Source organism: Saccopteryx leptura, chromosome 1 (assembly GCF_036850995.1).
Source record: "Saccopteryx leptura isolate mSacLep1 chromosome 1, mSacLep1_pri_phased_curated, whole genome shotgun sequence".
Classification (NCBI taxonomy): Eukaryota; Metazoa; Chordata; class Mammalia; order Chiroptera; family Emballonuridae; genus Saccopteryx; species Saccopteryx leptura.
The window spans coordinates 338262052-338286638 of NC_089503.1; the positions used below are offsets into that span (position 1 = coordinate 338262052).

Genomic DNA, 24587 nt, shown 5'->3' on the forward strand with positions numbered 1-24587 from the left:
CTATCTCAATTCTCTAAACTTTAGAAGTCAGTTTTTACACTGGTTTTACCTCTTTATCAACAATTCTTATGCTAAATTTATGGTATTCTATTCCTTTGGCAATTTTCAAGTATATGCAAATTCTTTATATCCCACTCTTCCTCTTCCTTTTCTTCTTTTTTTTTCCCCCTGGAACTCAGCTTAAATGTTTCATAGAGTGACCCAAATTAAAGCAGCTCTCGTGGAATCTGATCAGGCATAGAGGTAAGTGAAGTGAGGGAAACCTTTACTCCCTGTTCTGATTAGCACCCCCTCTCAGAGAGTACATTTATTCTGGAGATGTGAGTATGGGAAATGTATGGGTGTGGAGAAGTCTTAGTGGGTTATGGCTGATTCATATTGTCTCAAACACTCTGGAGAAATGTGGAGACACGTTTGTGAGCTGCAGAGTATTCCATTGTCTAAACAATGACTGGAACTTGGTCAGCCTAGATGAAGCTTGGGCAGCATTTAGAGGCTGAGTTTAAACAGAATCTTTCTACCTTCTAATTCAGCTAGAGCTTGACAAGTAGGGGTAGTTGGATATGTGGGGAGAAGGTATCAGGAAAATGTTTCTGATGACATCTTCCTCTTCTCATTAAACATATTTTTCATTGAATAGCAGCCAAGATTTTAGGCTAGACAACTGGCACTACTGGATCCTCCTCCTTGTATGAATCATGGGATTCCTGTGACTTATACCGAAAACATCATCCAAAGGAAAGCTCCTTTACTTAATAAAAGTGGGTCTGATTTCCTCCATCCAGGTTCTTTACTGTCTCTTTATAAAGGGACATGTGGCCATTGATACAAATGAGAGGAAAACTACAGTCTTCTGAATGTAGCATCCTTACTTCTCATGGCAAAATAGCCATGCCCTTTAGGATAGAGATATTTTAGGCAAATCAAAATGATATCTAATGTCTTCTAAGACTTTCCTTGCAATATTAGGGTAGGAAGGTCTTTTGGGCTTCCTTATCCTCCTGCCATACCACATTATGAATATAACTGAGCCATTCTATCAATACAATTGCTTCTTTTTTCGTTCTTCCACAAAGCCCATTTCTCCCCTGAAGCCTTTCATTGATAGCCCATTACTGAAAGCTTTCTGAAATGGAAGTGGGAGGAAATGTGTGCAAAGCAAAAAGAAATGGGAAAATGTTAAACAAATTATTTTCAACTGAGATTTTTCTCCCTTTCTTCCCAGCATTATTTGCCTACTCTATTGACATTTCACACTAGGGGAAGATTATGCATAATTGCACTGGCAGTTTCTTTCTCTCTCTGAGGGCTTATGTGACAGAGGTTGTTGGTCTGAGATACAGGATGTTTGCATTATTGATTAGGCCATACTGCTTTGACTGAAATACTAGTGAATATTGTTGGTTGATTTGCATGTGTCAACTTGATTTGCTTCCTGTCCATCAATCCTGGGGAGATTTTGTTGCTGCTGCATGTATTAGACATCACATCTCAGGATGTTCTTTCAGACTGTCAGTCACCTTATCTGTTGCTGCTGATTGCAAACCTTATCTTAACCAAGAAACTGTCTGCTGCTTGTTTTTGTGTCTGTGACCACTGGTAGTTGTTGGGTGCTTCGGGCTATCTTTATTGTAGATTCCCATTTCTGGAAATTTCAGCTGTTTGTGTGGAGTGGAGGTTCACATAGCTGAACAAATTACTTTGCCAGTTTCAATCTAGTTGTACTAGAGGGGCAGAAAAAGATGAAAACAAAACATATTGCCTCTTAACAACATTTCTGACTTACTAAATAATGCTTTAGAGCCATGATTCTCAAGCTTTAGTATATAAAATGCAGATTTCTCAGCTGGATTGACAGAGATTTTGATCCAGTAGGTCCCAGAAGGGACCCAGGAATTCTGTGTTCTAAACAGCCTGGTAATTCTGATTTAGATGAAACATGGGATATGCTGCAAGAAACAGCTATACAGCATTAAAGAGTTGAGTGGAAGAGATCAGGTTCTGTCTTAGCCACATGACAAGTCAAAGATAATGTCGAAGGAAAGGCCCAATACTTCTCATTTATAACCAGATTGTTAGCAACTTAAGGATATAATGTATGTCTAATTTTTCTTCAGTAATGCACTTAGGTTGATACACTTGGTAGACAGGCACTAAACAATTAATACTGATCTTAACTAATGTAAAATATTTATCATTTATTGAACATTTTTATTAATATAACTCATAATAGAGAACCCAAAACTAGACCCCCAAATATTTAGGTATTTAGTAGCATTTCAAATTAGTCAAAAACAAAGAATTCACTATTCTCACACGGTGTTATAACTGGCTTGCCATTTTGATTTTAAAAGGAGCTGGATTTCTACTTCACTTCCCACCCTCAAATAAATTACACATGAATTAAAGATCTAAACTAAAAATTAACAAAGCTGTATATATTCTGGAATAAAATACAGATACTTCTTTTTTTTAATTTATTGATTGATTATAGAGAGTAAGGTGAGAGAGAGGGAGAGAGAGAGAGACAGACATTGATTTTTTGTTTCACTTATTTATGCATTCATTGATTGATTCTTTTATGTTCCCTGACCAGGGATCAAACCAGCAACGTTGGCATATTGGGACAACAGTCCAACCAACTGAGCTATCTGGTTTTTTTAGTGTCTTGGCATTGCATAAAACCAACAAGTTTAAAAGCTAAAGATAGACATATTTGACTATGAAAACTATTGTATGATAAAGATATAAAAGAGTAAAAAAATCAAGCTTAAAATTAAAGATAAAATTAACAACAAGAAAACAATTTTTAAACAGGCAATTCACAGAAAAATTACCCCTAAATGGCCTATAATTTATGAAATGATATTCAACCCTGCTCAAAATTATGTAAATGGAAATAAGGTATTATTTTTCATTTATTTCACAAAAATTAACATATTTCATGATATCAGCATTGAAGAAGGGTAGAATGGTGGAGAAGAGTCCTTGAGCAGCCTCTAAACAAGATTAAAATACATTTTTTTTTTTTAATCTTTCTGAAGCTGGAAACGGCAGGCAGTCAGACAGACTCCCGCATATGCCCTACTGGGTCCACCCTGCACACCCACCAGGGGGGCGATGCTCTGCCCATATGGGGCGTCACTCTGTGGCGACCAGAGCCATTCTAGCGCCTGAGGCAAAGGCCACGGAGCCATCCCCAGCGCCCGGGCCATCCTTGCTCCAATGGAGCCTTGGCTGCGGGAGGGGAAGAGAGAGACAGAGAGGAAGGAGAGGGGGAGGGGTGGAGAAGCAGATGAGCGCTTCTCCTGTGTGCCCTGGCCGGAATCGAACCCGGGACTTCTGCAAGCCAGGCCGACACTCCACCACTGAGCCAACCGGCCAGGGCCAAAATACATTTTTTGATCCAGCAATTCCACTCCTAAAAATGTATTCTAGAACTATAATTGTACATATAATCAGAACAGGGAGATGATAATTATAGTATTTTTTTGTAATAGTAAAAAAAAAAAAAAACTGGAAAGGCTACAAATGATAATTAATAGAGGCTGGTTAAATAATTAATAATCCATAATACTTTGTACTATTTATAAGGTCTGGTTATTAGATCTGCATATTTGGATATGGAAAAGCCACCAATATACTTTGTTAGAGTTAAATAGAAGAAAGAAGACAGGACAATAATGTGTATATTTCTTCTATTTCTATACAGCAAACCCCCAGAAAATGTATGTATATATGTAGGAAACTTCTGGAAACATTAAGAAATAGTAAAAAAATGGGTTCCTTTGGGAATGGGAATAAAGATTTTGAGGTAGGAGAAAGACTAATTTTTCATAGTATATACTCTTGTTTTGCTTGAAAATCTAAAGTCATGTAATATATCATTGAAATTACTGAAGAAAAAGCTCCTTGAAAAAGGAAACATTTTATATACCTCAGCTGTTCTGATTACAGCATAATGTTTGTGATATCATACTTTGCTATTAGAAAGATCAAATTATGTTTAATAAAACAAATCAAGTAAAATATGTGAAACATTTGCAAAGGTGGTTATTTCTTAAAATTCAGTGTGTAAATAACAAAACTTCATTAGGAAGTGCTGGCTGACTGGCTCAGATGTAGAGCATCAGCTGGGCATGTGGATGTCCTGGGTTTGATTCTTCGTCAGGGTACACCGGAGACACAATCATCTGCTCTCTACCCCTCCCCCTCTCCCTTCTCTCTCTTCCTCTCCCACAGCTATGGCTCAGCTGAAGTAAGTTGGTCCTGCGTGCTGAGGATGGCTCCATGGCCTCACCTCAGCTGCTAAAATAGCTCAGTTGCTTAGCAACAGAGCAATGGCCGCAGATGGGTAGAACATAAGCCCATGGAGGGCTTGCTGGGTAGATCCCAGTTGGGATGCATGTAGGAGTCTGTCTCTCTGCCTCCCTGCAAAGAAAAAAAAATTTAAAAAAGACTTTATTAGGAAAAATTCATGCAGTTGGCACAGCCTATATGTACTTCACTTTGTCATACTGCTATGCAAAGATGTTCCTGACATGCTGTCTGTTGCAAAACACTTTTGGAACTTTGCTTAGTAAAGGTGGCTATTTGACATATCATCTCAGTGTCTTCAGCCAGTCTACTTTCTTGGTAATCAGCACTCCAAATCTTAGCATCTGGGGGATAACTATAAATGAATGAGGAGTGGTTTGGGTCTTTTAGCCATAACTCACCAATTATTGAAGATAAGAGAAATATAGAGCTGTTAGGAATGAAATAAAACTGTCAAAAATACATATTACATATTGAAACTTAAAAACATTTTTGATAATACTTTACCCAATTATAATTAAAAATTATGTATCTGCAATTAACTAAAAAATAGTTTCCCCAATTATAATTAAAAATAATATATGCCATTTTAGAGAGCATAAAGAAGTACAATTTATACTATATTAACAAAAAGAAAATTCTCTAAATTATGAACATAAATGCAGTTTCTTCTACTTTTGTATTCTGTTCATCATTTCAGGAGAATATGGATGGAGATGTGGAGTTATGTATAACTTACTCATGTATACCTAGGCTATGTGGAGGAACTGGACACATCACTCTTGAAGTAGGAAAATCAGGGGTCTGAGGAGGGGAAAGGTCATGTTTGGGAGGGACTGTTTTGACCATTCTTTAGTATAATTTATTATTTTGCTACCCCATGTTTTTAAAAATATAAAAGCACTGTAAACATTAAAAATGCTATAAAATATATGAATTCTCTAATATTCCTAATTTTTATATAAAAACATATAAAATAAAAGTAAAACTCATTACTAAATCATAAACCAAATAAAAATTATTTAATAAGAGCACACAAGGAACATATTTTCTTAATTGTCCAGATAAGAAAGAAAAAAAGGACTGAAAGAAGGACAAATAGAAGGAGAAAATAGAATAAAGAAGAGTAAAATGCCTCAATGGAAAGGAGGGAAGGAAAAGGAATTTTTGCATAAGACTTAAAAGGTGTCCTTCCCTAAGACCATGAAAGTCACTGATTTCCAAAAGAAGCCTTCTACTTTGAAAATGCACTGCCAATCCTTTGAAATTTAAACAATAGAATTTCATAAATAATAGTGACATCAATAGTGCAAAAGGTAAATGGATAGTGTAGATATGGGGAGAAATCATCTGAAGGAGATAATGAAAATATGAAAAAGGTATAAGAACAGAAACAAATCAGTTTCTCACAAATTATAAATCCCCAAACAACTTTGTTTTCTTTAGTCAGTTTCTTTGTGTTAGACAAGAGTTGATTTTTCTATTACAAGAATCTTCTAAACTCTCCCTTGGGGAAGTTGCTGGTCATATGTATCTCTAAACTAAACCAATCCCTACAGAAATAATCCTGAGAAGAGTAGGTGGAGACAGGCACCTATTTAGGATCATAATCTCAGTGTGGATAAAACAGCATAGCCATATGGGTAGGTTGGAGAGAGACATTATATTGGGAATCTTGGAGTTAAATGTACCACAGCTGGTAAGCCACAACACGTATGTTCTGCTTAGGAAGAAAATGAGCTTTACAAAGGTGAAATGAGAGGGAGGAGGAGGCACAATGTTGAGACCCAATCGGCCTTTCTCACAGCTGCCTCATTCCTTCTCCATGCATCCTTATTAAATCCAGATGTACATCTAATTTTAGAAAAGTCTAAACAGGAGTGTGTTTTATTTTTCTGTTTCCTCCTGGTATAGTGTTGTATGCCTGGCAATGCTCTATATCTGTGATCTGAAATTTACAGCTCTTCTCCTGTTTTAAGTAAACATCAGGTACTTAGCTAATTAAATGTCATACTGGTAGGGTCTTGTTTATAGGAAAGTGTCAACTTTCAGGATGTTGTGTGTAAGTCTTGATAAAATTATGTAGAAAATGACAGCGTGCTCTTGTTTCATAGACTGACCTTGCAGTCATTACTGCCTGAAAATGGCTCAAAACTAAAAAAATGATGTAAGGGTTGAAACAAGATAAGATCAAATTGATGTCATTGTAATTAAATGAAGTACCATTCAATCATTAGGTGGAATTTACTGTTGATCCCTGGGCTTAGATTCAGGTGGGAACACACAGTTTTTATTACTCTGCTGGTATAAAAGCAGGTGAGGGCTTTATTTAACTGCAGTTACTGAGAAATCACAAAACGAAGCTAAAATCCCTCTCAGATCCACAATCAACTGCCCTGAACACATCCTGCAAAAAGTCCAGAGGAAGGTAATATAAAAATGGAACAATTTGGGGGACTGGAATTGAATGAGGAGTAGAAATATTTGAGAATGTAGGGGAGCTGTGCATAAACCTTAGTAGTTGGAGGGACAGGCGTTTCCACATTCTCTTTTCAGCACTCTTGACTGAATTGGGAGGAAGGCTGTAATACTGTGGTCTGTGATCACAGCCTAAGATGTTATCTAACAAAAGCCAGAAACCAAATGTCTCCTGCTGAGATGCATGATTGCGTATCAGTACTAAATTTTTTTCCTTAAGAAATGTTGAATGTCATTTGAAAGGCATTTGTTTGAGGAACTTCCAAGGGTCAGGCAGAGGGTGAGTAGATATTATGTAAGTTGCTGATATTGTTTTATCATCAGTTTTTAAATGATGCATGACTGATTAAGCTGCCTACTGATAGAGCAGCTCACCTGTTCAGCTGAATGATCATAGCTCCTTATATCTTTTGAATAGATGTTCTTGTCTAGACTTGAATAGTAACATTGAAATCTCTTGAACAACATTGTTTCCATTGTCTCATAAAATGATATAAAAAATAAGAGCCAATAGTAGTTCTCCAACTATTACTGTTGACCTTGCTGTTCTAAATCATTTGCCCAAGTCTAATTGTTCCACAGAGAGTTTCTGGAAACTTTTGATAATCTTAGTTATATTTGCATCAATGTTAGTTGAAACGGCAGCTGGTTGGGAAATTGGAACTAGAAAAATGCTTTTCCACCTCCCCCCACCCCCATTAGTGTTGGGGAATAGGGTTTGAGCACATGGGAGAATTATGTATGGGTCAACACTATGTTGGTCCCTTTGCTTTGGAATACAGAATCTCCATTTCATCGTCACAAGAAATTTGGTTTCCTAAATCCCACTATCCTTTCCCCATTTAAAAGTAAGATATTTTACATTGGAATAAAGGACAGTTTTTAAGTTTCTGAAGATGTCTTTTAAATATATACTTGACTTAACACCAATTCAATTACAGACAATCTCTGGGTTATGAACGAGATAGATTCTGTAGGTTTGTTCTTAAGTTGAATTTGTATGTAAGTTGGAACAGGTACATTTACCTATTAAATGGAACTTAAGCAGATGTTTGTTTTAAAATAGTATTTATTTTTGCCTTTTTGTGTATACAAATACTTAAACATTTTCAAGTCTACAGAACCTATCTTGTTTGAAACCTGGGGACTGCCTGTATTCAAAATATTTGTCACCCAAATTGCTTCTAATATTTTGCCATAGTCTTGAATTATTTTAAAAAGAGAAAACACCATTTATGAAAAGTTTATTTGTTTTCATTTCAACTTTAACTCTGGTTTTAAGATTTTTTTTTCAGTAATAGAGTTGTTGAAATTTGAGTCATATTTCTAACAATTTCCTGCTAAAAAGAGTAGCAAGTGAACAATGTTAGTAAAGCAATTGATTATGTTCCAGAACAGATTCTCAGTTTCACTGTATATTCATTTGTAATGTGGGACTCAAATTTACATGAAAACTCAAAGTGAGAGCTGGGAAATAGAAACAGTAAAACTAGAAGGTCAAGTGCATCTCGTTCAAAAGTAGATGTAGATAATCTGCTTTCACAAAGAGAAAATATACAAGAATCAATTAATAGTGCTATTGAAAACAACATGACTCATAGCACTAGACTCCCATTTTTATTATTATTATTATTTTTTTAAATTTTTTTTTATTTATTCATTTTTAGAGAAGAGAGAGAGGGGGAGAGAGAGACAGAGAGAGAGGAGAGAGAGATGGGGGGAGGAGCTGGAAGCATCACTCCCATATGTGCCTTGACCAGGTAAGCCCAGGGTTTCAAACTGGCGACCTCAGCATTTCCAGGTTGATGCTTTAGCCACTGCGCCACCACAGGTGAGGCTAGACTCCTATTTTTATATTATAGATTGTGAATCCCAAGGTAATTTGCTATTAACTTAGGATCCTTGCAAATTCTGGTTTTGGTGTGTAACATATCAACATTACCCATTGTAATATTGCACAAAGTAATCCAGTAATCCTTGGTTCATCAGACTCAGAGATGATATAGAAATGCTCTAGCATCCTTCCTTAATACACTGGGTTGAGTGAAGGGGGCTAAAGAGAGATGGGGGGGAGGAATAAAATCAAGGTCAATATTAGGAATTGAATTAGAAAAGACAGTAGTAACAGCATGACCCCTGTGTTAAACAATGTCCTGAAGATGGAAATGAATTAACTGTTCTTTGAGGCTATAGAGGAAGAACAGGTGAAAGGGCATCATTTTAAGAATAGATCACTTTCCAGATGACTTTGGCAAATCCTTCTACTTTTCTAAAGTGTGGTTTCCTTATGAAACAGATGCCATAATAATGCTTTCCTCAAAGAAGGGCAAGGAGAATCAAACAAGGGAATGTATGTGAAGGACAGTTCTTCTCCCCTTTCCCCCACTTCCTACAAATCAGACACTAGTATAATTTGATCAGTTATAAAGTGCCTTTTTATCCAAATGAAATAGCTTTCTAAGGCTGTTCTGAAGAAACTGAAGTCAGATAAATAGTAAAATAAAACATATGAGCAAATTATATTTAAGCTGACTTGTTCAATGTTACTCTAAAAAGGATGTAAACATTTTAGGTAGAGATATACCATTTGAAAAGATTATTTAAGAAGTTCATTATAAAATATAAAGATTTGAGGGCACTATAGTGAAGTGTGCTTCAGATCTTAGAGTTTAGAATTGTGAAGAAACATTCTAAAATCTTGGCTCTGCCAGTGATGCATTTTGTGACTCTGTATAGTTTACTCTACCTCTAGAATTTCTTTATCTGCCAAAATGAGAATAATATCTCATAGGGTTGTCATGAATTTTAATATATTTGTGTGTTCAAGGTACTTAAAAGAATATGTAACACAAACAATGCTCACTTAATGGTAGGTATTATTTTTAAAGTATGTTATGTATGTGTTATGTTCCATTGAATCAACTCTGATACCTGGTGACCCTATAAATGAGTGATGCCCACAATGTCCTGTCCTCAACAGCCCTGCTCAGCTCCTGTAGACCCATGCCCATGGCTTCTTTATGGAGTCAATCTATCTCATACATGGTCTTCCTCCTGCTTTTTGTTTTTTCCAGCATTGCTGTCCTTTGCCAAGAACCCTGCCTTGTCATGATGTACCTGAATCATCAGTTTTGTCATTTTTGCCTCCAGCAACATTGTAGGCTTAATTTGCTCTGAGATACACTCATTTGTTTTTCTGGCAGTCCAGGGTATCTGTAGAGCTCTCCTCCAACCAATATTTTATTTGTTTGTTTGTTTGTTTATTTATTTTAAGTGAGAAGAAGGGAGATTGACTCCTGTATGAGCCCTAACTGGGATCCACCCTGCAACCCCCGTCTAGGGCCGATGCTCTGCCCATCTGGGACCCAAGCTCTCAACTAAGCTGTTTTTAGAATCTGAGGCAGAGGCTCCAGGGAGTCATCCTCAGTGTCTGGGGGCCAACACACTCGACTCAATCAAGCCATGGCTGTGGGACAAGAAGAGAAAGTGAGAGAGAGAGAGAGAGAGAGAGAGAGAGAGAAGGGGGAGGAGAAGGGTAGAGAACCGGATGGTCACTTCTTTTGTGTGTTTTGACTGGGAATCAAACCCAGGACTTCCACATGCCAGATTGATGACCTACCATGGAGCCAACCAGGGCTCACAATATTTTAAATGCGTAACTTTTATCCTATCAGCTTTCTTCACTGTCCAACTTTCACTTCTGTACATAGTAATTGAGAATATGAACGTGTGGATGATATTAGCTTTGGTGTTTAATGACACATCTTTGCTTTTGGGAATTTTTCTTAATTCTTTCATTGCTGCCTTTCTGAAACTCAGCCTTCTCCTGATTTCTTGGCTGCAGTTCCTGTTTGAATTGACTGAACCAAGGCAAACAAAATCTTTAATAATTTCAATGTCTTCATTGTGAATGTTAAAGTTGTGTATTTCTTTTGTGGTCATGATTTTTATCTTCTTCTTTTTTTTTTTTTTTTTTTTTTTTTTTGCATTTTTCTGAAGCTGGAAACAGGGAGAGACAGTCAGACAGACTCCCGCATGCGCCCGACCGACCGGGATCCACCCGGCACGCCCACCAGGGGCGACGCTCTGCCCACCAGGGGGCGATGCTCTGCCCATCCTGGGCGTCGCCATGTTGCGACCAGAGCCACTCTAGCGCCTGAGGCAGAGGCCACAGAGCCATCCCCAGCGCCCGGGCCATCTTTGCTCCAAAGGAGCCTTGGTTGCTGGAGGGGAAGAGAGAGACAGAGAGGAAGGCGCGGCGGAGGGGTGGAGAAGCAAATGGGCGCTTCTCCTGTGTGCCCTGGCCGGGAATCGAACCCGGGTCCTCCGCACGATAGGCCGACGCTCTACCGCTGAGCCAACCGGCCAGGGCCGATTTTTATCTTCTTGATGTTCACATGCAGTCCTTTTTTGGCACTTTTTTCTTTTACTTTCATTGAAGTCATTTAAAATTTCCACCAATAAGATAGTGTCATCTGCATATCTGAAGTTATTGATATTTCTTAGACCAATTTTTAAGGTATGTTACTATTATTACCAAATCCAGTATTGCAAATACTGTGTAAAATGCTAAGTCTAATCTTTTTTTCATACTTTGTTACATTTCCTCTAATAGATTAATTGAATGTGTATTATATAAACAACATCCTACAGAGGAAAAGTGTCAGGAGAAAGTAGATAAGCAAGATTGGGATTCCATATCTCAGAGTCTGGAGGAGAAATTTTTGTTAAAATAGAGAGCAGTTGTTCCTATTATCTATTGCTGTGTGACATACTACTCCAAAACTTAGTGGGTAAAACAAGTTACTATCTCTTAAGATTTTTGTTGGACTAGGCTCACCTGGGCAGTTCTTAACACGGGTTTCTCATGTATTTGTGATAAGATAGTGGCTGGAGCTGGATTCACCTTAAGGCTCAACTGGATGACTTTATCACTCATTACTTCTTGGACTATTTCTCGCTTTTCATGTGGCATCTCATTCTTCAGAGCCTCTCCATGTGGCTTGGCCTTCTTATCCTTTGGTAGTAGCATTCCTTATGTGGTAACTGGCTTCTAAGAGACTGGGAAGCAGGAACTTCCAGGTCAGTGCAGGGGTACATTCACAACTGGGCCAGTGTTGCTCCTGCCACATTCTATTAGCCTAAGTAGTAAGTAATTGGGCCCACCTAGATCAAGTGGAGGTGCAACTATAGACACACCACTTATTAATGTGGGAGTGGCAGGGTCATACTGCAGAGGAAATGTAGGCTGAGAGATATTTTTGTGGCTGTCTTTGGAGACTACAACCTGCCATAGCATTTAACACTTTGGGTCAATGAACAACAGAGGCTTCTCTATACAGCTCCTCTGCTCTGTTTTTATCACACAAAAAAATCCTTATCAAGTAATATCCCAGGACTGAGAAATCCATAGTACCAGTTTGTCTATCCTATTGTTGAGACTTCAAAGAAAATGAAATATGTTTTTATGCTTTAAAGTAAGAAAGATATTTGGTGTGTCAAAAGATTGCATGAAAATAGCTCAAATAAATACAGAAAAAAATGATGCACAAATTTTACAACTTACAAGGAGTTTTATATTAGTATAACAAAGTATAAAAAATAAAAATTAAAAAAAAATTTGCTGGCCTTTGGATGTTTTATTTTTGGATGCTAAGTTAACAGTACCCAATGTTTTTATTCCTGATAAGCATTTATTACTGGAATAATGTTAGTTTTAAAAATTGGGAATTTTGAAACAATATACATTTGATTTCTCATTTAAAATATTTTATTTTGCATAGAATTTGTCTTATCAAAATTTCTTATTGATTTAGTGTGTAGACAATTTTTAAAAATGTTGATGTGCTAGGAAAACTAGAAAGCTAATGGAAAACCATAAGTACATAATTATGTTAACTTTGTAAAGTGCCTTTAAATAACAATTGAGGAAGAGAGTGTACATCTTATTATAAGCTCCTTAAATTTAGTTAAGTAAGAAACTTTTCAAATGTGATTATTGTAAAAATGGTCATAAAATATTGTTTCTATGAGCCTTCCAGTTTTCTTCTAGATACTGCTGGCTCTTTTTATTTATTTTTAAGAATAAATATTTTAAGGACATCTTTTGTTCTGTTCTTCTTTATGGAAACCCCTGTTTTCAAATGCACAGCTGTATTAGCTGTGCTGTCTATTTCCTTGTCATGGGGACTCCTTTTTCACTTCTTTTCTATTTTATCTGAAAAACAGGTTGGCTCTCTTTGAAAATTTTGTGAAGGTACAAAACAATATTAAGTGATTGGTAAACAGAAATCCCTTTCCAAATACTGCTGCTGAACTGTGTGATGTCACTTGGCCTTCTTTTCCTCTCGATACTGTGGCACTTTGGGGACAAACTATTTGCTACCTTTACTTTCTGGGGAAATTATGAGTACTACTGAATAGAATAAGCTCCTGCACAAATGTCAAAACAATAAAAATATATTTACTACTGTTATGTTTTTTTAAATTCAATTTATTGGGGTGACATTTGTTAATAAAATTATATAGGTTTTAGGTGTACTATTCTATAACACATCATCTGTATATTGTACTGTGTGTTCACCACCCCAAGTCAAGTCTCCTTCTGTTATCATTTATCCTCCCCTTTACCTTCTTCTACTACCTCTCTCACCCCCTTACCCTCTGGTAATCACTGCACTGTTGTCTGTCTATATGAGCTTGGGGGTTTGGGGTTTTTTTTTGGCTTAATCCCTTCACCTTTTCACCCATCAAGTATATGTTCTTTATTCCATTAGTTTTTCATGTGTCCATGTTCATGTGCACATAGACTACCAAGAGTCTCAATGTCTACAAATGCTTTTATCATAGCATTTAACACTTTAACTCATAGTTATTTGCCTCTGTATCTGGGTCAGATAGTAGGAAATCTTTTCATATTTGTGTTACCTATACTTGGTACAGTGCCTGACATATAGCAGGTACTTATTCAAAGTCTTTAAATCTTTCAGGTGTTCAATTTGGACCTTACACTTGGCCCTTAACAACATTGAACTCCTGTCAAATTACCCACTTTGGATAAGAGAACACTAATTATCTATATCAAAGGATGAAGGTATTTGAGATGGATTGTGGGAGTTTAACAAGGCTCTCCTCTTCCATCTCCTCAATCTCTCAGATGTTCCTTGTCACTACTTTTGGAGAAAGCTATCAGTGAATGTGTTAATTGGTCTCAAGGTCATGTTAGTGCCTGGGAGCAATGTTTGGATGTCTGCTTGTAAAAACTGGGAACCTGGAGGATTATTGAGACTGGGGGCTGGAGAATGGGGTTATGGAGGCACTCACTGCTAGACTGGGGTTCAGAACATGTCAGAAGAACAAGGTAAAAACCTACTTACTGCAACTAGAGCACACAATGAAAGAAAACCAGTAGCCATGGCCACTCTGGGCTGCATTTTCTGACCACTGACCCCAAACTCTTTAAACTCATGTACCTTTAATCATTTGGTAGGAGGTAGGAGTGAGACTGCTGAGTGGGCCTACTTGCTGGAAAGTGGTGAAATTAAGGATTACAAACATTCTACTTTACCTTGTGACATCCCATCTTCAAATTTTTTATCAAGGCTGAATGATTTCTATGTTCTCTGGACCAGGCTAGATGCTAAAATTCACAGGCCTATTCTCTGTTTAACAAATTATTGAATACCTAGGTCATGCCAGTTAGGGATTAAAAGCTGTACTTTCAAGGTTCTCTTTCATTAATTACCATTCTCTGAAGGCAGCCTACTTTTCCTGTCTTTGGTAGTTAGTTGGGTTAGATGAGCTAATGAGATGAAGTCTTTGGTTAACCATCTAGAAGACAGTTAGATTTAATCTGTTTTATCAACAAAGAATTATGCCTTTTATCCTACCCAGTCATCTCAAAAATGTGCTATGAGTCAGCTGGGCTTCCTGGTGTGGAGAGTATGAATGAGTCACCTCATCTATCACACCGTTAGAAAAAAAAACACACCTCACTCTGGCAGTGGAGAGCAATGGCAGCATTTTTGCAGGTGAAGGGCAAGATGTCACACTGTCCACAAGTTTGTAGTCTTCTGGAAACAATCTTATATATATGCATAAGTACATATATGTGTGTATGCATTTACACATATACATATCCACACATATATACATACACATGCATATATCTATCTGTCGATTTAATATTAAAAATACATATAATTTCCTTTGAGTTCTTTCAATAATGGGGTAGATAGGCCAGGATTATAGGTTTCTCAATCCTGGCACCTTACAAGGATTTTTTTTCTGTGTTAAAACAGAGCAGAGAAGCTGCAAAGAGAAGCCCTCTTTTCATTCATTGCCCTAAGTTTTAACAGCTATGATAGGTGTACTTTTCAAAGATGGCCACAATAATATCTTTCAGCCTACATTCCTTCTGCAGGATGACCTTGCCACTCCCACATCAAAAAGTGATGTGTCTATGTTTGTACCCCATTTGTGTATAGTATGTTATATATAAACATAGGCTGCTCCTTAGAGAGCTCTGAGGAAGACAGGCTGAGAAGGGGGAGAAAGGCCCTACAGGCCAAGTTGAGAAAACACACTCCCCTTATTCTGATGGGGTAGGTGGCAGGAGCTAAGAACATGTTGAGTGGATGTTAGAAATGGACTGTGGGGTTGAATGTATAGTCTGTCATGTCTGTGAGGTATCAACTTTGAATACCAAGAGGCTGAGATAAGCAAGTCTGACTGAGATCGAGCATTTTTGCAAAATAACATAAATCTTAGTTTGAACATCATTATATTTTCCGCCCTAGTTTATAATATTTTTCTTCCAAATTACAAAACAAAAAGACCTAACGGTGATTAGCGTGATAGAAATATTTATTAAAATGTTTCCAAACACCTAGAATTTGAGAGTTAATCCCTTTCTGCTTGGTTACCCTAATTTTTAATATTTTTTTTTTTACATTTTACTTATTCATGTTTAAAGGGGGGGAGAGATAGAGAAGGGAGAAAAGCAGGAAGCATCAATTCCCACATGTGCCTTGACCAGGCAAGCCCAGGGTTTCTAGCTGGCAACCTCAGTGTTCCAGGGTGACGCTTTATCTACTGTGCCACCACAGGTCAGGCCAAACTATTGTTTTTTTAAACAAGGACAAAGCTGTTTCTGTTTTTAAAAGATTCAGCAATGGGGACTTCGGTTCTGTTTTTTTAATCTTCTTTTCTCTTTATCATAAAGCAAATTCTAAAATGTGGATTGACTTCATGCTCTCACATTCTGCAATCTTGTTATAAACGTTTCTCTTTGAATTAATTCTGATGTATGTTCACTGCATAATGCTGAATTTTCATAATATATGAGCTGAAACATCAAAGTAAAAATGATGCTAGTTTAAAAAGGAAACCACTTTCAATTCTGAAATTTTCCTTGTAGCTTTGTATGTCACTTAAGCAGTGGTTCTCAAAATTTTTTGGTCTTACAAACTGTTTATGCTTTTAAAAATTATTGAAAGGCCAAAGAACTTTTTTTTCCCATCAAGTTGTGTACATTAATATTTACTGATTTAAGAATTGTCAGAAAATATTTCAAAATATTTATTCTTTAAAAAATAAGAACAGCTCTCTCGGCAAGATGGCAATGGAGTAGGTGGATGTACCAACTACCACCTCCCAGGACCAAAGTGAATTACAACTTAATTTTAAGAACCATCATCTGGAAAAACCAACTTTGGACTAAACTAAAAGGATTCTTTAACCAAGGAACACTGAAGAAGGCACACTGAGATTGGTAGGAAAAGCGGAAATGCGGAGAGTTCCATAATGCCAGCTCCCAGGAGCAAATGGCAGACCTGAGAGACTCCCATGGTGAGAAGTGAGTTTATCGGAGAGGGGGCATCCTGGGCCCCAGGAACAAAGCCCCAGCCTGCAGCTCCAGAGCCTAGAAAAAGTGTATGGACAATATTTAGATGTGAAACAAGTCAGGAAACTGGTTGTGAGAAAGAGACAGATTTCTCAGACCCAGGATTCTTCTTAAAGGGACTGTGCAGAAAACCTCTTTCACAACCACTCACCTGGGGTTCCTGGGGATGAGGAGAGATGAGAGAACCTGAGTAGCAGGAAGAGAGTGTAATCTAGGAGGCACAGGGAGAAACACTTTGAGGGACAGCCACCCTAACCCCTGGGCTGAGTTACCCGCCAAATCTAAAGTGAATATTTCCCAGCGATACCAGCAAAGGGAAGCAGGTCAACAGCCAAAGAAACTCTCCAGTGGCACTCAGAACAGAGTCGCTTAGAAGGAGGGAGCCTTCAGGAATACAGTATTGAGTGCTTAGATCTGAGCTGCAGCGCCCCCACCCACACTGCTGAGGGATCGCCGAAGGGCAGGCAGTAGCAGGATGTGGAAGTGCGTCCTGTTGGTGGGGCCAGAAGCTGGGCCAGCCACGACTGAGGCCAGGTGTGAGCTCAGTTTCACTCAGTAGGGGCAGAGGGGACACATGCAAGCAATCTGGTCTGGCTGCAGGCCCAGGAGAGCAAGAGTGGTCCCGCCTGCAATCCCGCATGCAATCCTGCCTGCAGGGGAAAGGCGAAAGCCTAAGAACTACAGAGACTGGAGGCTGAGCACAGGCACGCAGCCCCGCCTGGCTCGTGGAGCTGGGGCTTGTGGCCAGACACGCAAACACAGCTACACCTGCAGGGGTGAAGTGAAAGCCTGGGAATAGGCGGAGACACCTGGTAATGGCTGAGCATAGGTGCACAGCCCTGCCTTGGTGCCAAGGCTTGCAGCCCTAGGCGTGGTGCGGAGCCCCACCTGCTGGAGTGGGGTGAAGGCTGAGGCTGGCTGAGGCTTATAGACCAAGGCATGTGAACACAGCCCCTCCCATGGAGGAGAGGTGGAAACCTCAGCAACAGCCACAATGGGCCAGCCCCAGCAATGCCCATACCCGAATGCCCCAGGCAGTGGCAGAGGTGGTGGCAGGCCTGCAGATAGACCACACCTAGGTAATGCAGAGGAGAGGTCACACCCATTGGACTTCAGTGGCCACATCCTTCTTATACACAGACAATATGGGAGGCAGAGAAATGCAACACAAATGAATCGAGAAATCCCCAGAAAAGGACTTGAATGAGTAAATACAACCAAATTACTGGATGCAGAGTTTAAAATAATGATTGTTAGGATGCTAAAAGATCTTAGAACAATAGATGGACATAATGAACACCTAAATAAGGAGATAGCAAGTCTAAAAAAGGACATTGAAATAATAAAAAAGAATCAATCAGAAATGACAAATACAATATCAGAAATGAAGTCCACAATGGAAGGAATTAAAAGCAGGATGGATGAAGCTGAGGATCGAATCAGTGAAATAGAGGACAAGATAAATGAAGGCACGGAAGCAGAGCAGCAAAGAGAATAGAGACTCAAAAAGTCTGAGGAAACTCTAAGAGAGCTCTGTGACAACATGAAGAGAAATAACATCCGCATCATAGGGGTTCCTGAAGAAGAAGAGAAGGAACAAGGGATAGAGACTTTGTTCAGTAAAATCATAGCTGAAAACTTCCCTAAATTGATGCAGGAAAAAGTCACACAAGTTCAAGAAGCACAGAGAATTCCATTAATGAGAAACCCAAAGAAATCTATACCAAGACACATCATAATTAAAATACCAAAGCTAAGTGATAAAGAGAAAATATTAAAAGCTGCTAGAAAAAAGAAGGCTATCACCTACAAAGGAGCCCCTATAAGGATGACATTGAACTTCTCAACAGAAACACTTGAGGCCAGAAGGGAATGGCAAGAAATATTCAAAGTAATGCAGAACAAGAACCTACAACCAAGACTTCTTTATCCAGCAAGGCTATCATTTAAAATTGAAGGAGAAATTAAAAGCTTCTCAGAAAAAAAAATTACCTCAAGAAATTCATTACAACCAAACTAATGCTGCAAGAAATGTTAACGAGCCTGTTGTAAACAGATCAAAAAGGGAAAAGAATATAGCAAAAGAGGAATACAGCTTTAAAGAATACAATGGCAATAAATAACTACATATCAATAATAACCTCAAATGTAAATGGACTAAATGATCCAATCAAATGACATAGGGTAGCTGCGTAGATAAGAAAACAGGACCCATACATATGCTGTCTACAGGAGACACACTTAAAACAAAAGATGCACATAGACTGAAGGTAAAAGGATGGAAAAAAAATATTTCATGCAAATGGAAATGAAAATAAAAAGATGTGGTAGCAATACTTATATCAGACAAAATGGACTTTAAACAAAGGCTATAGTAAGAGATAAAGAAGGTCACTACATAACCATAAAGGGAGCAATCCAACAGGAAGATATAACCATTATAAATATCTACACACCTAATATATGAGTACCTAAATATATAAAGCAGACTTTGATTGATAAAAAGGGCAAGATCAAGAGCAATACCATAATACTAGGGGATTTCAATATCCCACTAACATCACTAGATAGATCCTCAAGAAAGAAAATTAACAAAGAAACAGCAGATTTAAAGGACACACTAGATCAACTAGATTTAATATATATCTTCAGAACCTTTCACCCTAAAGCAGCAGAATATATATTCTTTTCAAGTGCTCATGGTACATTCTCTAGGATAGACCACACGTTAGGGCACAAAAGCGGTCTCAACAAATTTAAGAGGATTGAAATCATATCAAGCATTTTCTCTGATCACAATGGCATGAAACTAGAAATCAACCACAGCAGAAAAACTGAAAAATACTCAAACACTTGGAAACTAAATAGCATGTTATTAAATAACGAATGGGTTAAAAATGAAATCGAAGAAGAAATAAAAAAATTCCTAGAAACAAATAATAATGAGCATAACACAACTCAAAATTTATGGGACACAGCAAAAGCAGTACTGAGAGGGAACTTCATAGCATTACAGGCATACCTTAAGAAGCTAGAAAAAGCTCAAATAAAGAACTTAATCCTGCATCAAAAAGAACTAGAAAAAGAACAGCAAGTAAAGTCCAGAGTTAGTAGAAGGAAGGAAATAATAAAGATTAGAGTGGAAATAAATGACATAGAGGCTAAAGAAACAATACATTGTTTACATTGAAACCAGGAGCTGGTTCTTTGAAAAGGAAAACAAGATCGATGAACCTTTAAACAGACTCACCAAGAAAATAAGAGAGAGTACTCAAATAAATAAAATTAGAAATGAGAGTGGAGAAATAACAACTGACACAACAGAAATACAAAATATTGTAAGAAAATAGTCTAAAGAACTGTATGCCAAAAAATTAGACAACCTAGATGAAATGGACAAATTCCTTGAAACACATAATCTTCCAAAAATCAATCTGGAAGAATCAGAAAACGTAAACAGACCAGTTACAACAAATGAGATCGAAACAGTTATCAAAAAACTTCCAAGAAACAGAAGTCCTGGGCCTGAATTCTACCAAATATTCAAAGAACTAACTCTTATCCTTCTCAAGCTATTTCAAAAACTTCAAAAGGAAGGAAGACTTCCAAGCTCCTTTTATGAGGCGAGCATAATTCTGATTCCAAAACCGGGCAAAGACAACACAAAGAAAGAAAATTATAGGCCAATATCCCTGATGAATTTAGATCCTAAAATCCTCAATGAAATATTAGCAAACTGAATGCAGCAATATATGAAAAAAATTATACATCATGACCAAATGGGATTTATTCTGGGGAGACAAGGCTGGAACAATATTCACAAATCAATCAATGTGATTCATCACATAAACAAAAAGAAGGAGAAAAGCCACACGATAATTTCAATAGATGCAGAAAAAGCATTTGATAAAATCCAGCACCCATTCATGATCAAAACTCTCAGCAAAGTGGGAATACAGGGAACATACCTCAACATGATAAAGTCCATCTATGACAAACCCACAGCCAACATCATACTCAATGGGCAAAACTTAAAAGCAATCCCTTTAAGATTTGGAACAAGGCAGGGATGCCTCCGTTCACCACTCTTATTCAACATAGTTCTGGAAGTCCTAGCCACAGCAATCAGACAAGAAGAAGAGATAAAAGGCTTCCAAATTGGAAAAAAAAAGAAGTAAAACTATCATTATTTGCAGATGATATGATATTGTCTATAGGAGAGGTCTCAAACTCGCGGCCCGCTGGCCGCATGCGGCCCGCCCACCAAGTTTGTGCGGCCCGCAGACTAATCAAACTTCGTGGATTAGTCTGCGGGCCAGTCTGCGGGCTGCACAAAATTGGTGGGCGGGCCACATGCAGCCCGCGGGCCCGAGTTTGAGACCCCTGGTAGAAACCCTAAAGTCTCAGTCAAAAAACTACTGGACCTGATAAATAAATTCAGCAAGGTGGCAGGATATAAAATTAATACTCAGAAATTAGAGGCATTTTTATACACCAACAATGAACTGTCAGAAAGAGAAATTAAGGAAACAATCCCCTTCACTACTGCAACCAAAAAAATAAAGTACCTAGGAGTAAATTTAACCAGGGAGATTAAAGACTTGTACTCGGAGCATTATAAGACATTGATAAAAGAAATCAATAAAGATACAAACAAGTAGAAGCATATACCATGCTCATGGTTAAGAATAATAAACATCATTAAAATGTCTATATTACCCAAAGCATTTTATAAATTCAATGCAATACCAATTAAAATATCAATGACATACTTCAAAGATATAGAACGCATATTCCAAAAATTTATATGGAACCAAAAAAGAACACAAATAGCCTCAGCAATCTTGAAAAGGAAGAATAAAGTGGGAGGTATCACACTTCCTGATATCAAGTTATACTACAGTGCCATAGTACTCAAAACAGCTTAGTATTGGCATAAGAACAGGCATATAGATCAGTGGAACAGAACAGAGAACCCAGAAGTAAACCCCCACCTTTATGGCCAACTGATATTTGACAAAGGAGGTAAGAGCATACAATGGAGTAAAGATAGCCTCTTTAGCAAATGATGTTGGGAAAATTGGACAGCTACCTGCAAAAAAATGAAACTAGACCACCAACCTACACCATTCACAAATATAAACTCAAAATGGATAAACGACTTAAGTGTAAGCCATGAAACCATAAATTTCTTAGAAGAAAACATAAGCAATAAGCTCTCCGACATCTCTCGCTGCAATATATTTGCTGATTTGTCTCCACAGGCAAGGGAAATAAAAGACAGGATAAATAAATGGGACTATATCAAACTAAAAAGCTTTTGCACAGCCAAAGACAATAAGAGAATAAAAAGAGAAACTGCACAATGGGAGAACATATTCAACAATATATCTGATAAGGGACTAATAACCAAAATTTATAAAGAACTTGTAAAACTCAACACCAGGAAGATATACAATCCAATCAAAAAATGGGCAAAAGAAATGAATAGACACTTCTCCAAAGAGGACATACAGATGGCCAATAGACAGATGAAAAAATGCTCAACATCACTAATCATTAGAGAACTGCAAATTAAAAGCACAATGAGATATCACCTCACACCAGTCAGAATGGCGCTTATCAACAGAACACACTATAGGTGCTGGCAAGGATGTGGAGAAAAGGGAACCCTCCTGCCTGCTGGTGGGAATGCAGACTGGTGCAGCCACTGTGGAAAACAGTATGGAGATTCCTCTAAAAATTAAAAATGGAACTGCCCTTTTACCCAGCTATCCCACTTTAGGAATATACCCCAAGAACACAATAGCACTGTTTCAAAAGGAGAAATGCACCCCCATGTTTATGGCAGCATAGTACCCAATAGTGAAGATCTGGAAGCAGCCCAAGTGTCCATCAGTGGACGAGTGGATTAAAAAGCTATGTACAGGCCCTGGCCGGTTGGCTCAGTGGTAGAGCGTTGGCCTGGCGTGTGGGGGACCCGGGTTCGATTCCCGGCCAGGGCACATAGGAGAAGTGCCCATTTGCTTCTCCACCCCCCCCTCCTTCCTCTCTGTCTCTCTCTTCCCCTCCCGCAGCCAAGGCTCCATTGGAGCAAAGATGGCCCGGGTGCTGGGGATGGCTCCTTGGCCTCTGCCCCAGGTGCTAGAGTGGCTCTGGTCGCGACAGAGCAACTCCCCGGAGGGGCAGAGCATCGCCCCTGGTGGGCGTGCCGGGTGGATCCCGGTTGGGCGCATGCGGGAGTCTGTCTGACTGTCTCTCCCCGTTTCCAGCTTCAGAAAAAAATACAAAACAAACAAACAAACAAAAAGCTATGTACATATATACAATGGAATACTATGGGGCCATGAAAAAGAAGGAAATCTTACCTTTTGCTACAACTTGATGGACCTGGAAACTATATATTATGTTAAGTGAAATAAGCCAGGCAGAATAAGAAAAATATCATATGACCTCACTCATTTGAGGAATCCAATGAACAATGTGAACTGAGAAATGGAATTGAGACAGAGGAGAGATCAAAGGGACCAGAGGAAAAGAGGACAGAGGGAGAGGGGATGATAGGATGGGATAAACCTGAAGGGAAATGGGGAGGGTGCTATGGGGAGGGGGGCAAGGGAGATGTTGAGGAGAATATGGGGGAAGAGGGATGCATTCGGGGCAACACTAGAATCTGTGTAAACACAATAAATTAAAATCAATAAAAAATCAATAAAAATAAAAATAAAACATAAGAACAGCCTGATCAGGGAGTGGCGCAGTGGATACAGTGTCGGACTGGGAGGCAAAGGACCCAGGTTTGAAGCCCTGATGTTGCAGGCTTGAGAATGAGCTCATCAGGCTTGAGCGCAGAGTAGCTGACTTGAGTATGGGATAATAGACACGACCCATGGTTGCTGGCTTGAAGCCCAAGGTCACAGGTTTGAGTCCAAGGTCACGGGCTTGAGCAAGGGGGTTACTTACTCTGCTATAGCCCCCTGTTAAAGGCACATATGAGAAAAAAATCAATGAACAACTAAGATGCTGCAACAAAGAATTGATGCTTCTCATCTTTCTCCCTTCCTGTCTGTCTGTTCCTATCTGCCCCTCTCTCTGTCTCTGTCACAAATAAAAAGAAGAAAAAATAAGAACATTAAATCCATCACATATTAACATAGATGACAGTTTCCAAAACAAAAATAAAATTAGTGAGAAGAGTGCATTTTTTTACCTTTTTGCAAAATTTTAAAAAGACTAACCTAATAGAATATAGCAGCATTCTCATGTGTTTCTTTATTTAGTCTGTCGTAATATCACGTTATGTAGCCTCTAGAACATTTCTTTGAACACTCATGAAAGGATGAGAGTGAAAAAGGCAAATAGCATCTTAGTATTATTATGAAAATAATTTTAACCTCTCAGACCCATGGAAAGTGTTTAGGACTCCCAAATCACACTTTGACAACCACTGACTTAGAATAATATAGATTCACTGTTCATTATGGATGAAAATAAAACCACTAATTACTTGCATATAAGTATACATTAGGTAGAAATAATGACATACATATGTTTTAGCTTTACCTATACTTATACAGTCCACTTTTTTGTATTATAAACTGTTAATTCTATTGTTTGACTAATCATTCTTATGAGATATAGGGTTGATATGAACATCTAGCAAAACCATGGTCTTAGTATGTCAGTATATGAAAAATAACCACAACTTTTGACTCACCTGCAATTTTATATTTCATTCTAAAGTGTCTTTTTTAAAGAAGTTTTATTTTGAATAAGTATAATTTAGAGGAAGTTGCAAAAAAAATGCACATGTAAGTCCTTTGTATCCTTTAGCCAGTTCCCTCAATGACAACACCTTGCATAGCTATATAGTACAATGAGAAAACCA

General features: G+C 38.1%; 1 protein-coding gene and 1 non-coding gene across 2 annotated transcripts in view; one reads left to right on the plus strand and one right to left on the minus strand.

Annotated features, from left to right (window-relative positions):
- Positions 1–24587, plus strand: part of CGA (glycoprotein hormones, alpha polypeptide) — a 47235-nt gene that overhangs the window by 18119 nt on the left and 4529 nt on the right. The window lies entirely within an intron of this gene.
- On the minus strand, positions 11092–11167 carry TRNAD-AUC (transfer RNA aspartic acid (anticodon AUC)). Its single transcript has one exon. It is a non-coding gene; the product is annotated as a tRNA-Asp (tRNA).